This window comes from Rhinopithecus roxellana, chromosome 18, assembly GCF_007565055.1.
Source record: "Rhinopithecus roxellana isolate Shanxi Qingling chromosome 18, ASM756505v1, whole genome shotgun sequence".
In the NCBI taxonomy this organism is placed as follows: domain Eukaryota; kingdom Metazoa; phylum Chordata; class Mammalia; order Primates; family Cercopithecidae; genus Rhinopithecus; species Rhinopithecus roxellana.
The window spans coordinates 59,063,448-59,076,853 of record NC_044566.1 but is presented as its reverse complement, the minus strand read 5'-3'; the positions used below and the strand labels follow the sequence as shown (position 1 = coordinate 59,076,853).

Here is a 13,406-nt window from a genome sequence, read left to right as displayed (position 1 = left end):
ATAGCACTAGGGGTAGGCATGTATTTTTACATGTAGAAGTCCAATTCATCTTGTACCTTATTAGGCAGCTCAACTCTACCTTTAAGAAAACTTGTAATGTTACTCAAAATAGACATAGTCTGACAAGCTGGCCTTTGGTAAATCTTCCAGCAGAGAAAGTGGTTTGCTTCCACAATTAACAGATGACTTTAAAAAGTGAATTAAAACTCTTTCTGTGCCTGAAAGTTTGTTAATTTGAGCTGCTGATTGTTACTGAATGACGGACTGATTTTGATGTGAATGTTGGTGCTAAGAATAGATACTAGAAGACTTTAAATCTAATTGAAACTCTGAGAGGATGAACAAAAATTGTAGTCTCACTCTACGCAAGAACTTAGTGAAAAGGGAAACCATTCAAATGGTGTATATGCATTTATTTCATGGTGCCTTCTTTCACAAGTTGAGGAGGCATCATGAATGCTTTGCCTCTGCCTCCTATTTGGAAAGAGTTTCTTTTAAAGCCACCAACAAATGTAGTGGCCAGCAAGCATTTGAAGTGCCTAGGAACTGTCAGACCTGGCATGCCGAGGTAGGCACCACATAGTTGAAGGAACAGGTAGCAAATGTGTGCTCAGCCCCATCCCAGGAGGGACCGCAATCTTAAGTCATGCTGCTACATTGGTGCCCCGAAGGGCCAGGGTGCTCTTTCTCTCTAAGCCAATGATTTTCAAGGGAGATGCTATGCCTTCTAGAATGCGTGCATTTGGGAAAAAATGAGGAGGTACATTTTTGTTTATTGTAATGATTGGGATCTTCCACTAGAACTTAGTGGCCAGTTGTCATATTCTGACAATCCTGAAAACCAGGACTGGATAGTGAAGACTTGACCTGCGTTCTACATGATTGCCAGATCTACTGCCACATTAGTTATTATCTGAGCTTCTCTGAGACTAGACCCTTATTCTATTTTACATACAGACAGAAAGCAGCTTTTACATGGTTTTAATACATACTCAATTTTCCAGCAATGACAGTACCATGGAAATGGAAAAACTGTGAAGTTTGCTCATAACTTTGTGAAGAGCTGTTCACCATCACAGGATGTGTCACCAAGGATGATGTCATTCATGGTATTGGGACCACCAGTTTAAGACATCAGAAGTAACCTGCATTTGTAATTACTGTAATTGTTGTTTTTATTGTGTCCAAATATATATATATATATATATATATTCTCATTTAGCTATTATTTTAGAATGTTGACTTTGATAGTCTATGTTTAAACCATTTATTTATTTTTGGGTTATCTAGGCTCTTCAATACTACTTCCATAAATTGTACAATTTCTCTACAGCTTCTTGTAGTAAAGCTTCCTTTTCCTAATCCATCCTTATTTTTCTGTGGCCTGTGGAAGAAAATGATCTCTAATGTCTTTACACATGAGACTAACCGTATGCACTGACATGTGGAATTTCAAGAATGCATATATATTTTTGGTGATGCTTTGTTTCTACCCTGTCCTATTTTATAACATGAAATTAATTATTGATATCATACATAAATAAAGCCCTGCTCATTTGCAAGAATATCAGACTTTCTCATTTTCTCCACGTTGACAGTGACAACTTGTCTTAGCATCTAATCTTGACTTTAATTAAGGTTATGTTCTTCTGCCTTCTATCACACACTTACAAGTCTGCCTGTTATTACTCATCTCAACCCTGGTTTCATTCTAATTCCACCCTTATCTCCACTCTTTCACTTACCTATAACTCTTCTGCCAAATCACTTCTCATATTCTTACTTTTTTTTAATCCAAAACTATTCATTATAAGTACTGGGCTATTTCATTATATCTTCTAATGTGGTCAAGCTGAGCATTATAGACTAAATACATTATCATTTAATTATAAATTTTTTTCTTTTATTTATTACACTTGAGGCATTATATTGGTTTTTGAAAATATTTGTATTTGCTATCTGTCAATTTCCTTTCAGAAGACTAAATTGAGTGTACTTATTTGTTTTAAAACTCTTTATGAAATATGTGCTGTATTAAGGCGTCACAGTACTCCTATTATTAAGACAAAACATTCTTCATATTTTCTATCTGAGACAATGGAATGTGTCTTACTCACGATTACATATAATGAGTGAGTTTTGACATTTTAGATAAAGTTAGAACACCTTGGCTTCTCCTTCTATTCTCAGTTTATGAACTTGTATTCACCATTAAAATGCTTTATCATGCATGATTTGGGTACTCAGTAAATATAACTTTTAGGTAGAGGTGGTTATGAGAGCTGTGTATAGAACTAATTGTTATCAATAATAACAATGCAAGTAATAGCTATTATGTATTGATCATGTGCAGGCATCAAAATTAAAAGTTTCCATTTATTATTATCTCATTTAACACTAATAATTATTATGCCCAATCGGTATGTTGTTATCCATATTAATAGATGAGGAAAATGAGACTTACACAGACAGGTGCCTTGCTCCTAATCACAAGGCTAATTGAGTGACAGGGACCTAGAGTCAAACTCAGGCCTCTCTATCCCAAATGCCCATATTTTCTGCCTCCAAATAGAATGTTAATCAGTTTTGTATTAACAAATAAAAAACATAAAAATACTATTTTGGATTACAGAGGATGGTAGGAGTGCTTTCAATAAATCCATTAAGGAAACCAATAATCCCTGCAAATATTTTAAGTCAAGAGGATTTAAGGAGGGAAAGATAACATAACCCACACTGGTGGCACGCCAGTTTTCATAAGCCATGCCACAAAGATATTCCCTTGTTTTGCACTTGAAATTAATTCACCCAATACGGTTTTTCACAAGGGTCAAATCAAACAACAACTTGTGCTGTTTCAAAATGGTAGCCAGTAGTTACACATAGGTATTGAGCATTAGAAATGTGGCTAGTCTGTAACATAAAAATAGACACATAGACCAATGGAACAGAATAGAGAACTCAGACATAAATCCATACATTTATAGCCATCTCTGCTTTGACAAAGGCACTAGGAACATACAATGGGGAAAGAGAGCCTCTTCAATGAATGGTTCTGGGAAAACTGGATATACACATGCAGAAGAATAAAACTAGACTGTTACCTATGATTATATACACAAAATGACTTAATATGGATTAAAGACTTACATGTAAGACCCCCAAACAACAAAACTGCTAAATGAAAACATAGTGAAAATCTTCATGTCATTGGTCTATGCAAGGATTTTTTTGATAAAACCTCAAAAGTGTTGGCAACAAAACAAATATAGAAATTAGATTACACCAAACTAAAAAGTTTGTGCACGGTAAAGGAAACCGCAGAGCAAAAAGACAACACACAGAACTAGAGGATACATTGGCAAACTATGCATCTGATAAGATGTTAATATTGAAAATATAAAAGGAACTCGAAAAACTCAACAATGATGAAAACCCCGATTAAAAAATGGACAAAAGACGTGAACAGATATTTCTCAAAAGAAGACATACAAATGGCTGACAGACATATGAAAAAGTGCTTAACATCGCTAACCATTAGAGAGGTGAAAATAAAAAACACAAGAAGAGATCATCTCATCCCAATTACAACGTCTTTTATCAAAAAAACAGGCAACACAGCAGTTAAAAAGCTTCTGCACAGCAAAGGATACAATTAACAAAGTGAAGAGACAACCTACAGAATGGGAGAAAATATTTGCAAACTATCCCTCTGATGAGGAATTAATAACCAGAATAGATAATTATTAAAAGCTTATTAGGAGCCCAAACAACTCTATAGGAAAAAATTGAATAATCTGATCAAAAAATGGGCAAAAGATTTGAACAGACATTTCGCAAAAGGAGACATGCAAACTGCAAGCAGGCATATGAAAAGGTGCTCAACCTCATTGCTCATCAGAGAAATGCAAATCAAAACTACAAAGAGATATCATCTCACCCAAGTTAAAATGGCTTATATCCAAAAGACAGGCAATAACAAATGCTGGCGTGAATGTGGAGAAAAGAGAACCCTTGTGCGCTGTTGATGGGAATGTAAACTAGTACAACAGCTATGGAAAACAGTTTGGAAGTTTCTCAAAAAACTAAAAATTGAGCTACCATGTGATCCAGCAATCCCACTGCTGGAAATAAACCCAAAAGAAAGGAAATCAGTGTATCAAAGAGATACATACACTCCTGTGTTTGTCGCAGCACTGTTTACAATAGCTAAACTTTGGAAGCAACCTAAGTGTCCATCCACAGATGGATGGATAAAGAAAATGTGGCACAGGGCTGGGCGCGGTGGCTCATGCCTATAATCCCAGCACTTTGGGAGGCCGAGGCCGGCGGATCACGAGGTCAGGAGATCAAGACCATCCTGGCTAACACGGTGAAACCCTGTCTCTACTAAAAATACAAAAAAATTAGCCGGCCATGGTGGCAGTGAGCCAAGATCGTGCCACTGCACTCCAGCCTGGGTGACACAGCAAGACTCTGTCTCGGAAAAAAAAAAAAAAAGAAAGAAAATGTGGTACATACACACAATGGAGAACTATTCAGCCACAAAAAATAATGAGATCCTGCCATTTGCAGCAACATGGATGGAACGGGAGATCATTATGTTAAGTGAAATAAGCCAGGTACAGAAAGACAAACGTTCCATGTTCTCACTTATTTGTGGGATCTAAAACTCAAAACAATTGAACTCGTGGACACAAGCAGTAGAAGGATGGTTACCAGAGGCTGGCAAGCGTAGCGGGGTGCTGGCATGGGAGGAAATGAGGATGATAAATGGATACAAAAAAATAGGAAGAATGAATGAGCCCTACTATTTGATAGTGCCACAGGGTGTGCCATAATAACTTAACTGTATATTTGTAGTCAATAATAACTTAATTGTACATTTTAAAATGAAAAGTAATTTGATTGTTTGTAACTCAAAGGATAAATTCTTGAGGGGATGGACACCCCATTCTCCATGATGTGCTTATTTCACATTGCATGCCTGTATCAAAATATCTCATGTACCTCATAAATATATACACATGCTATGTACCCTGAAAAATTAAAATACATTTTTAAAGGACAGGCAACAATAACAGATGCTGGCAAGGATGTGGAGAAAGTAGAATTTGTGTATAAGGTTGGAAATGTAAGTTAGTACACTATGGGGAACAGCATGGAGGTTCCTCAAAAACCTAAAAATAGAGCTACCATATGATCCATCAATTCCACCACTGGATATATATCCAAAAGAATGGAAATCAATATGTTGACAAGATATCTGCACTCCCATGTTTATTACAGCACTATTCACATAGCCAAAATATGGAATCAACCTAAATGCCCTTCAATGGATAAATGGATAAAGAAATGTGGCATATATACACAATGGAATATAATTCAGTCACAAAAAAAAATCTTGTCATTTGCAGTAACGTAGGTGGAACTGGAGGTCACTTAAACTATTAGTTTAAATTTTATTAATGAAACTATTAGTTTAAGTGAAATAAGCCAAGCACAGAAAGACAAATATTGAATGTTCTCATTCATGTGGGAGCTAAAAAAGTGGATTTCATGAAGACAGAGAATAGACTGGTGATTATCAGAGGCCACGAAGGATAGAAGGGAGGTGGAGATGAAAAGAAGTTGATTAGCCGGGCGCGGTGGCTCACGCCTGTAATCCCAGTACTTTGGGAGGCTGAGGTGGGCGGATCACGAGGTCAAGAGATCGAGACCATCCTGGCCAACATGTCGAAACCCCGTCTTTACTAAAAATACAAAAATTAACCGGGTGTGGTGGCATGTGCCTGTAGTCCCAGCTCCTTGGGAGGCTGAGGCAGGAGAATCGCTTGAACCCGGGAGGCGGAGGTTGCAATGAGCTGAGATCACGCCACTGCACTCCAGCCTGGCGACAGAGCGAGACTACATAAAAAAAAAAAAGAAAAGAAAAGAAAAGAAAAAAAAGAAGTTGATTAATGGGTACAAATACAGAGTTAGATAGAAGAAATAAATAAGACCTACTATTCTAGATTAGTAGGGTGGCTATAGTTTATAATAAACTATTCTATATTTCAAAATAGCTAGAAGAGAATAATTTGGATATTTCTAGCATAGAGACAAGACAAATAATTAAGGTAATGGATAGTCCAATTATTCTATTTGTTCTTTACAAATTATATTAATGCATTAAATTATCACATGTATATAACATGGAACTGTGTATTATCTATCATGCATCGATAAAACATTGTTTAATAAAAAATGTGGCTAGTCTGAATTAAGATGTGCTGTAAGTGTAAAATACACGCCAGATTTTTAATAATTATTATAAAAAAGAATATAAAATCTCAATAATTTTTATTTCAATTACATGTTAAAATGATAGTTTAGAGATACTGGGCTACATGAAATGTTATTAAAATTATTTTCACCTTTATTAATGAAACATGGATAATTTTAAATTACATATTTGGCTCACATTCGTAGCTCACATTATATTTCTATTAGATGGCATTGTTGTGGAATATATGTCTTTGAAAATAACTATGCTTAAAATTAAATCATGGGAAATATTTAATCAATATCAATATCCAATACTAGAGTGCTAGAAAATGTATTTTATTAAAGTTTTGGTCTTAGTTTTTGGCTATCAGTTAATAGTTGTGCAAAATTTGACACACCATTTAAAATCTATTAACCTCAGTTTCTGTAAAATCTAGATAATAGTTATATTGCTTACCTCACAGGGTTGTCATAAATATAAATAATTATTTCATTCATTCAAAAAATATATCAAAGGTCTAACAGGTGGTGGGTCAGGGATACTGAGAACATAAGCTGTTGTACCTTCCCCCATGGGGCTTACAATAGAAATTACAGAATGTTACAGGGGCAGTGACGGAACTGTTACATAGTATCCTGTGACTGGCACTCTGCTTAGGGATCAAGGGAAAGTTCAGCAGAGGACTTGACATCTGATCTGGCCCCGTGAACCTGAATCACAGTAAACCAGGTAGAGAAGTCAAGGAACACCTTGTCTTCAAGTCTCTAAGGTATAAAAGAGCAGGATATGCTCAAGGAAAAATAGGGGTGGTTAAGGTATTGGTAAGTAAAGGAGGAGAGGTAGTGACTTGTTTGCAGTACGGATGGCTCTGGTTAGAAGGTTCTGATGCTGGGAGAGAGAGGAGAAAAGAGGACCCACAGTCACTCACGAGCTTTTGCTGATGGTGTCTATATTCTAATATAATTTTGGAATCTTTCTTTTCTTCTTAGAGAAAAGATGTTGGAAAAAGTTAGAAATACAAATTAATAGGATTTAATAGAACAGTATTCAATAATTAATTTCTAGAAAAAGTTATGTGGAGTGATTTTTTTTAACATCTGCTCAGCTCTTTAGGTTAGACCAGTGCCTCACAAAAGGGTCCACATCCTCAACAGGACAATTGCACGGTTGCCTGGGGGAAGGGGCAGCTTCACAAAACAACCTAAGCCTGTAAGAAGTCATTTAAATCTACCAGTATTTCCAAAGACTGAATTAGTTGCCAGAGATTAATGTATTTCAAAGTTATCTGTAGCAATACTGCAGTCAGTATGATAGGTGATTTAAAATTTTCTATGATACTATATTTATTTATATGAAAATCACAATGAAGATAATGGGGTATGAATAGTGCTTTCAAGATTATATGTTTGCACATAACATACTTATAAAAAGCATTTTCAGAAGCAAAAATTATGGCTGCTTTTTAATGTTTGTATTTTCTTTAATGCACTTTTTACAGAGATTGCTGTTTCAAGAACAATAAAAATAAACATTAACTAATCTCAAAACGATTTAGAAGATGTGGGCATACTATAGAATCTAAAAAATGAAATAATGCTTTATTTTCACCATTACATTTATATTACTTAACAAAGCAATATGCCATAAATAAAAGTAGAGAGACCCATTTTTTTAAACCTCAAACAGTAAGATAAAACCATGCTATTGAATAGACAATTTTTATTGTTTTCCTTTCAAATCATGGAACAAATGAGAAGATTAAAAGGATATTTTTCAGCAAAAGTCTAGTATTTACAACAAATGGCTTTGAACAACAAAATAAATTGATACTTCCGTGCTTCTGATTGAAGAAATTATTGATGATACTAAGGAAGGATTCTTTTAACAAGATAATATTCTTTCTCTGTTGCCAACAAAGTTCCTACTAAGTATTGTAATTACTTTCAGCTTTTCTGCTTTCTGGTCATAATCTCATTTTTTCAAGGTCTCCCATCCTCTAGAAGAACTGCTTCTATCCCCCGGAAGACCTCAAAAGGGAGAAACCAGGAACTGCTTTGTCTTTAGTTAGAATTTGTTCATGTCTAGCTTCTTTCAAACACTCTCTAGAAGCAACAGCAGCAACAATCTCATTACATAGGGTTCCAGACAAAAATGTGAATCAGGCAGTTTTAAAACACAAGAATCACCAGCGAATCACCTCGCAAGAGTCAACAGTGGGCCAGGGCCACATCCTCCTGTTACGTAACGTTCCCTTTTTATCTGCGTATATGGACGGGCTGCTTCAGTATGATTACCATATTATGTCTCTGCTAAAACAGAGATCACAGTCTCTTGCGTTCTTTAGTTTTGTTTTTCAGAGGTTATTCTCTTGTAAACACTGAGTATTTACAAGGAACATTCAAAGGAGGGTTCATTAACTATAATCATAAAAATAATGTTTCCTTGATTTTAAAAACATGGCCTGTATCCCTGTCATGTTGACCCTCTGAGTATCAGGAGAAATATCATAGAAAATGGCTGTGTGTTTGCCCCCTCTGTGTATTTCCTTATTCTCTTCCCCCATTTGTGATGAGTTCCTTCAGAGAAGGCACTGTTTTTCTTCCATGCATTCCTTGTAATGAATCAGAGTGCCGACTCAATAAATTTACGAATCCAGTACACACAGTAGTAGAAGTTGGTGGATGGACAAGCAGCAGCAACTTAGTCAATAGTCAGCCCTCCATGATATTCTTTGGAGAGTATTTGTTTAGTGAAAGGTACACAGTCAAATCAAATAAGAGGCCAGGCACAGTGGTTCACGCCTGCAATCCCAACACTTTAGGAGGCCAGGAGTTCACTTGAGGTCAGGAGTTCAAGACCAGCCTGGTCAACATGGCGAAACCCCATCTCTACTAAAAATTCAAAAATTATCCAGGCATGGTGGTGTGCACCTGTAATCCCAGCTACTTGGGAGGCTGAGGCAGGAGAATTGCTTGAACCCGGGAGGCGGAGGTTGCAGTGAACCTAGATAATGGCACTGCACTCCAGCCTGGATGATAGAGCAAGACTCCGTCTCAAAAAAAAAAAAAAAAAAAAAAGGAAAAAAAAGAAAAAGAAAAAGAAAAAGAAATCAAACAGAACCAGATTTAAGTTCCAACTGAAGACAATCATTGAGCAATTTAATTTTGACCCTTACTGTTTTATACACATAAAGTGAGAACAATACTTCCAATGATATAGGGTTGTTTTGAGGACTGATTTAATGAATATACATAAAGAATATCAATGTCTCATAATGCTTTCTTGGTTCATGAAAGCTCTCAGTCAATATGGATCTGTATTCCTCTAACATCTTGGACTTACTCTCTTCAAACTGGGGTATTCGGCAATGTGCAAAGAGGGCCGCAAAGCCACCAGATAAACATGAGATCTTCCTGCTGCATATACTTTTCTTGGTGGCACTTAACTTTATTATATAAAATCTATTGTTTAGGGGTTCATTTAGTCAGCAAATGTTTCTGAGCACCTGTTGTATGGCAGCAGTCTATTGGAAGCAAGGGATAAAATAGTGAACAAGACAGGGACCTTCTAGCCTATTGGAAAGGAAGAAAGGAAGGAAGGGAAGAAAGCAAGGAAAGAGGGAGGGAGGGAGGGAGGGAGAGAGGGAGGGAGGGAGGGAGGGAAGGAAGGAAGGAAGGGAGGGAGGGAGGGAGGGAGGGAGGGAGGGAGGGAGGGAAGGAAGGAAACTATAAGTTCTGACAAGTGCTCTGAAGAAACGGAGATTGCAGCCACAGAAACTAGTTGGGGAAAGAGTCAACCTCTTTAGCTAGAGTGAGCAGAGAAGGATTTTTAAAACAAGTGGCATTTAGGCTTTAAGAGAAGGAGACAGCCAAGCTGAGTTAGGGGACATCAATGCAAAAGTCACGTGAAATCTTAAGGCCAAACATAAATTTCATATCTGTTAGTTGGGCAGCTTCCTTGACTTCCCTGCTACTCAAGGCTCTTCAGCAGATGTTTGGGGCATTTTGCCCAGGAGAAGTCCATGGATTCCACTGTGAGAGGTAGGAATGGTGGATATCCCTATCTGTATTTAAGTTGGCAGCTTGCAAGGGCTATAACTAAGTACTCAGAATAACTTTCAAGGGAAAAAGCTGATACATCTCAAATATGGAGGGAAAGATTGTATTTTAACTAGATTTATAAAGCTCTTAAGCTTTCTGTGGCACCTGCATCAAGACAGAGATTCCCACTAATTAAAATCAAATAAAACTAAGGTTCTTCTTGGCACACTTTGATGCTTTCTTTTTGCCTCATGTGGTTGTATTACTAGAGAATGGTAATTGTCTGTATGTATAGCCATAGGAAATCATAATTTAAAAATCTTACTAAATTACTGTAAATTTCACAAAATAGTTATAAATTTACTTTTTGAAAGGCTCTGGTTTCACCGGAAAAATCTAGAGAGAGAATTTAATTTAGTCAAGCTTCTTGAAGGAGGGATAATTTTATCTCACTTTATCTTTGTATTGCTAATGCCTTGCACAGTGCAAGGAACTAGTAATGTTCAACAGATACTTAATTAACTAAATTGAAGTTATAATTTCATTTTGGAATTGATAAAGGGTACCAAAAATCTGTTGGGCTCAGATATTTGTCACTACAATTAAATTCTAGTGAAACAGAAGAATAGGTACACTCCATATATTACGTGATTTTCTTCATAATAATTGGATTTGGCTAGTACTTTTGATTTCCTACATACTCTATACTTCTAACTCTTGCGAAATTCTGTTCCTGACAGATCCTTCATATTCTTGATAATGTGCCTAACAAAACGCCATAACACAATGAAGCTGAGAAGGCGGGAAGTAATTATAGCTCTTGGAGGAAGGATAAATAGCTATGTCCATGAAGCCTCTTTTGAAACTGTTCTAAGAAGAATTGTCCCTATTGTCCTAGTGAAATTACTCAGAGAAAAAAAAATGTGATTTCTTCAGATGTGATTTTATTTTCCTTAGGTTTTAAAATAGTTTTCTAAACCAAAGAAATTTTTTTTACAATCTTTAAATGAACAGTATGTTGCACACTAAGAATGGTACATCATTGTGAGATTCAAATATTCTTGACAATGAACTACACTGTAATTTGGCTTTAGTCTCCTATTTACACATTTAAAAAAATGATAACACATACAATGAGAAGAGGAATTAAAAAACAAATTAAGTCAACCACCACTACTTGGGTTAATTTTATAGTATGTGTATATTTATGTATATATTTACTCTTCAAAAATAAATTAACTTTTCATTCCATTAATCAAACTATATTATAACATTCATTTCTATTACGAATTTTTATCTAATAAAGGCCACAGCATACTAGACATAAACTGGGAGGAAATATTCCACTGTTGCTGTAGTAGATGTTTCTTTCATCACTAGGCTGAGATCTTTAGTGGACAGCTTAAACTGCTTAGAAAAGAGTGGCATTCTCTCTTGGTCTGTGGTGAAAGCAATAACGACTGGCCTTTAAACCACCTTCTTGTGCCCGTGCTTTTCTGCTGGAATCTCTTTTACTTTGGGTTTCACATTTACCCTGATCAGTGACTGAGACCAGAGGAAAATGTGAATCAGGCAGTTTTAAAACACAAGAAAGAATCACCAGGAATCACCTCGCAAGGGTCAATAGTGGGTCTGGGTGACATCCTCCTGCTACGTCACGTTCCACCTTCCATCTTTATACATGGAGGGGCCGCTTCAGTCTGACTACCATATTCTATTTCTGCTAAAAGGGAGCAAAGCTCTTGGACACTCCAATTAAGAAGCAATGATGGAAAGTCAAATTAGGAACGTGGGCAGCTGACTTTATGATTTACAAACAGCAGGAAGGAATGAGCATCAAAAGTTTAAATTATTAATAATTTAATTTGAAAGATGAAGTTAAAAAAGGCGGGACTGTAATGAAAAAACGCAGACTTATGGACTGTTTTGTATCTGCAGGGAAATTGGAATTAGGCTTCTATAATTCTCCTTTGATTTACGTGTTCAGAAAATTATTCTCAGATATCCTTCACCAATATTTCCTTCTCCCAGAGTGCTTTCCATAAATATTTATGTGAAAATTGATTTGACTCTCTTCTAGATTTTCTGGCCTTGCTTGCCTGTTCGATTTTTTCCCCTGCCAAAATGAAACACTGAACGACAGAGTGGTTAAACAGCTACATATTCAGGCTGTAGTAGACTGAACTCTCATGCACGGTACCTGAAGACCCACAGGTAAGCTCCACGTCCAATCTAGGACTATTATACCACTTCAGAGCCTCCATGGCTGAACTTCCTCACAGAGATTTAACTTGTTAGAAATGTACTTGTCATTTCCACCCAGAAGTTAACTACGGTTGTTTCTTACTTTCTTGATTGTAGCTTTTACATGGTGAAAAAATATTCCTTTGCTATAAGAAGTTGAATGTGCTTATGAAATGAAGAAAATAGACCTATCATTCTAGTTATCAAATCTCCAGGGGAAATACTTTGCTTGTCTAAAAGCTGCTCATTAGTGTAAATCCCTTTTTTGGTCATTTCTGGAGTGAAGCACATTCTTTGCTGATGTAAATGCAGTATCAACTCCTTGAATTCAAGTTGGAATTTCAACAAGAGAGACGAAGCACAGAGATTCTACTTATGTCATAATTTACTATTTGGACACATTCATATGATTTTAAAAGAGGTCTGTGCTTATTTCCCACTTAGCTGCCAGGTGGTTCAGGGTTATATATAGTGAAGTCCCAAATATAAAAGTGGTAATGGACAAAAATTATACACATTTGATGCTACAAGCATTTCTCAGAATGGCTAGAACAAATTCTGCTTTGTTGTTTGGTTGGACAGCTGATAGGCCCGGCACACTCACTAAAGACATTTTCCTGACAACATTCTAGCCAGTCACTCTTGCCAGAAGGCCAAGTGTAAAGGCTTCCTTGCAAATCTCCCCAAGAGTTGGAAGAACAGCAGATGACTATATCCCAGAGATCCAATGCTCATCCTAAGCACAAATGAAGCTGAGATCTTGGGAGTCTGAATAATGAACTGAAACTGGTTCTCAACAGATTATAGAAAAGTGAGTATATAAAAATGGAAATAATGCTGGCAACAATGCAGAT

The 13,406-nt window shown here is 36.4% G+C and overlaps 1 protein-coding gene across 1 annotated transcript in view; it reads right to left on the bottom strand.

Annotated features, from left to right (window-relative positions):
- Positions 1–13,406, bottom strand: part of STARD13 (StAR related lipid transfer domain containing 13) — a 346,341-nt gene that overhangs the window by 332,095 nt on the left and 840 nt on the right. The window lies entirely within an intron of this gene.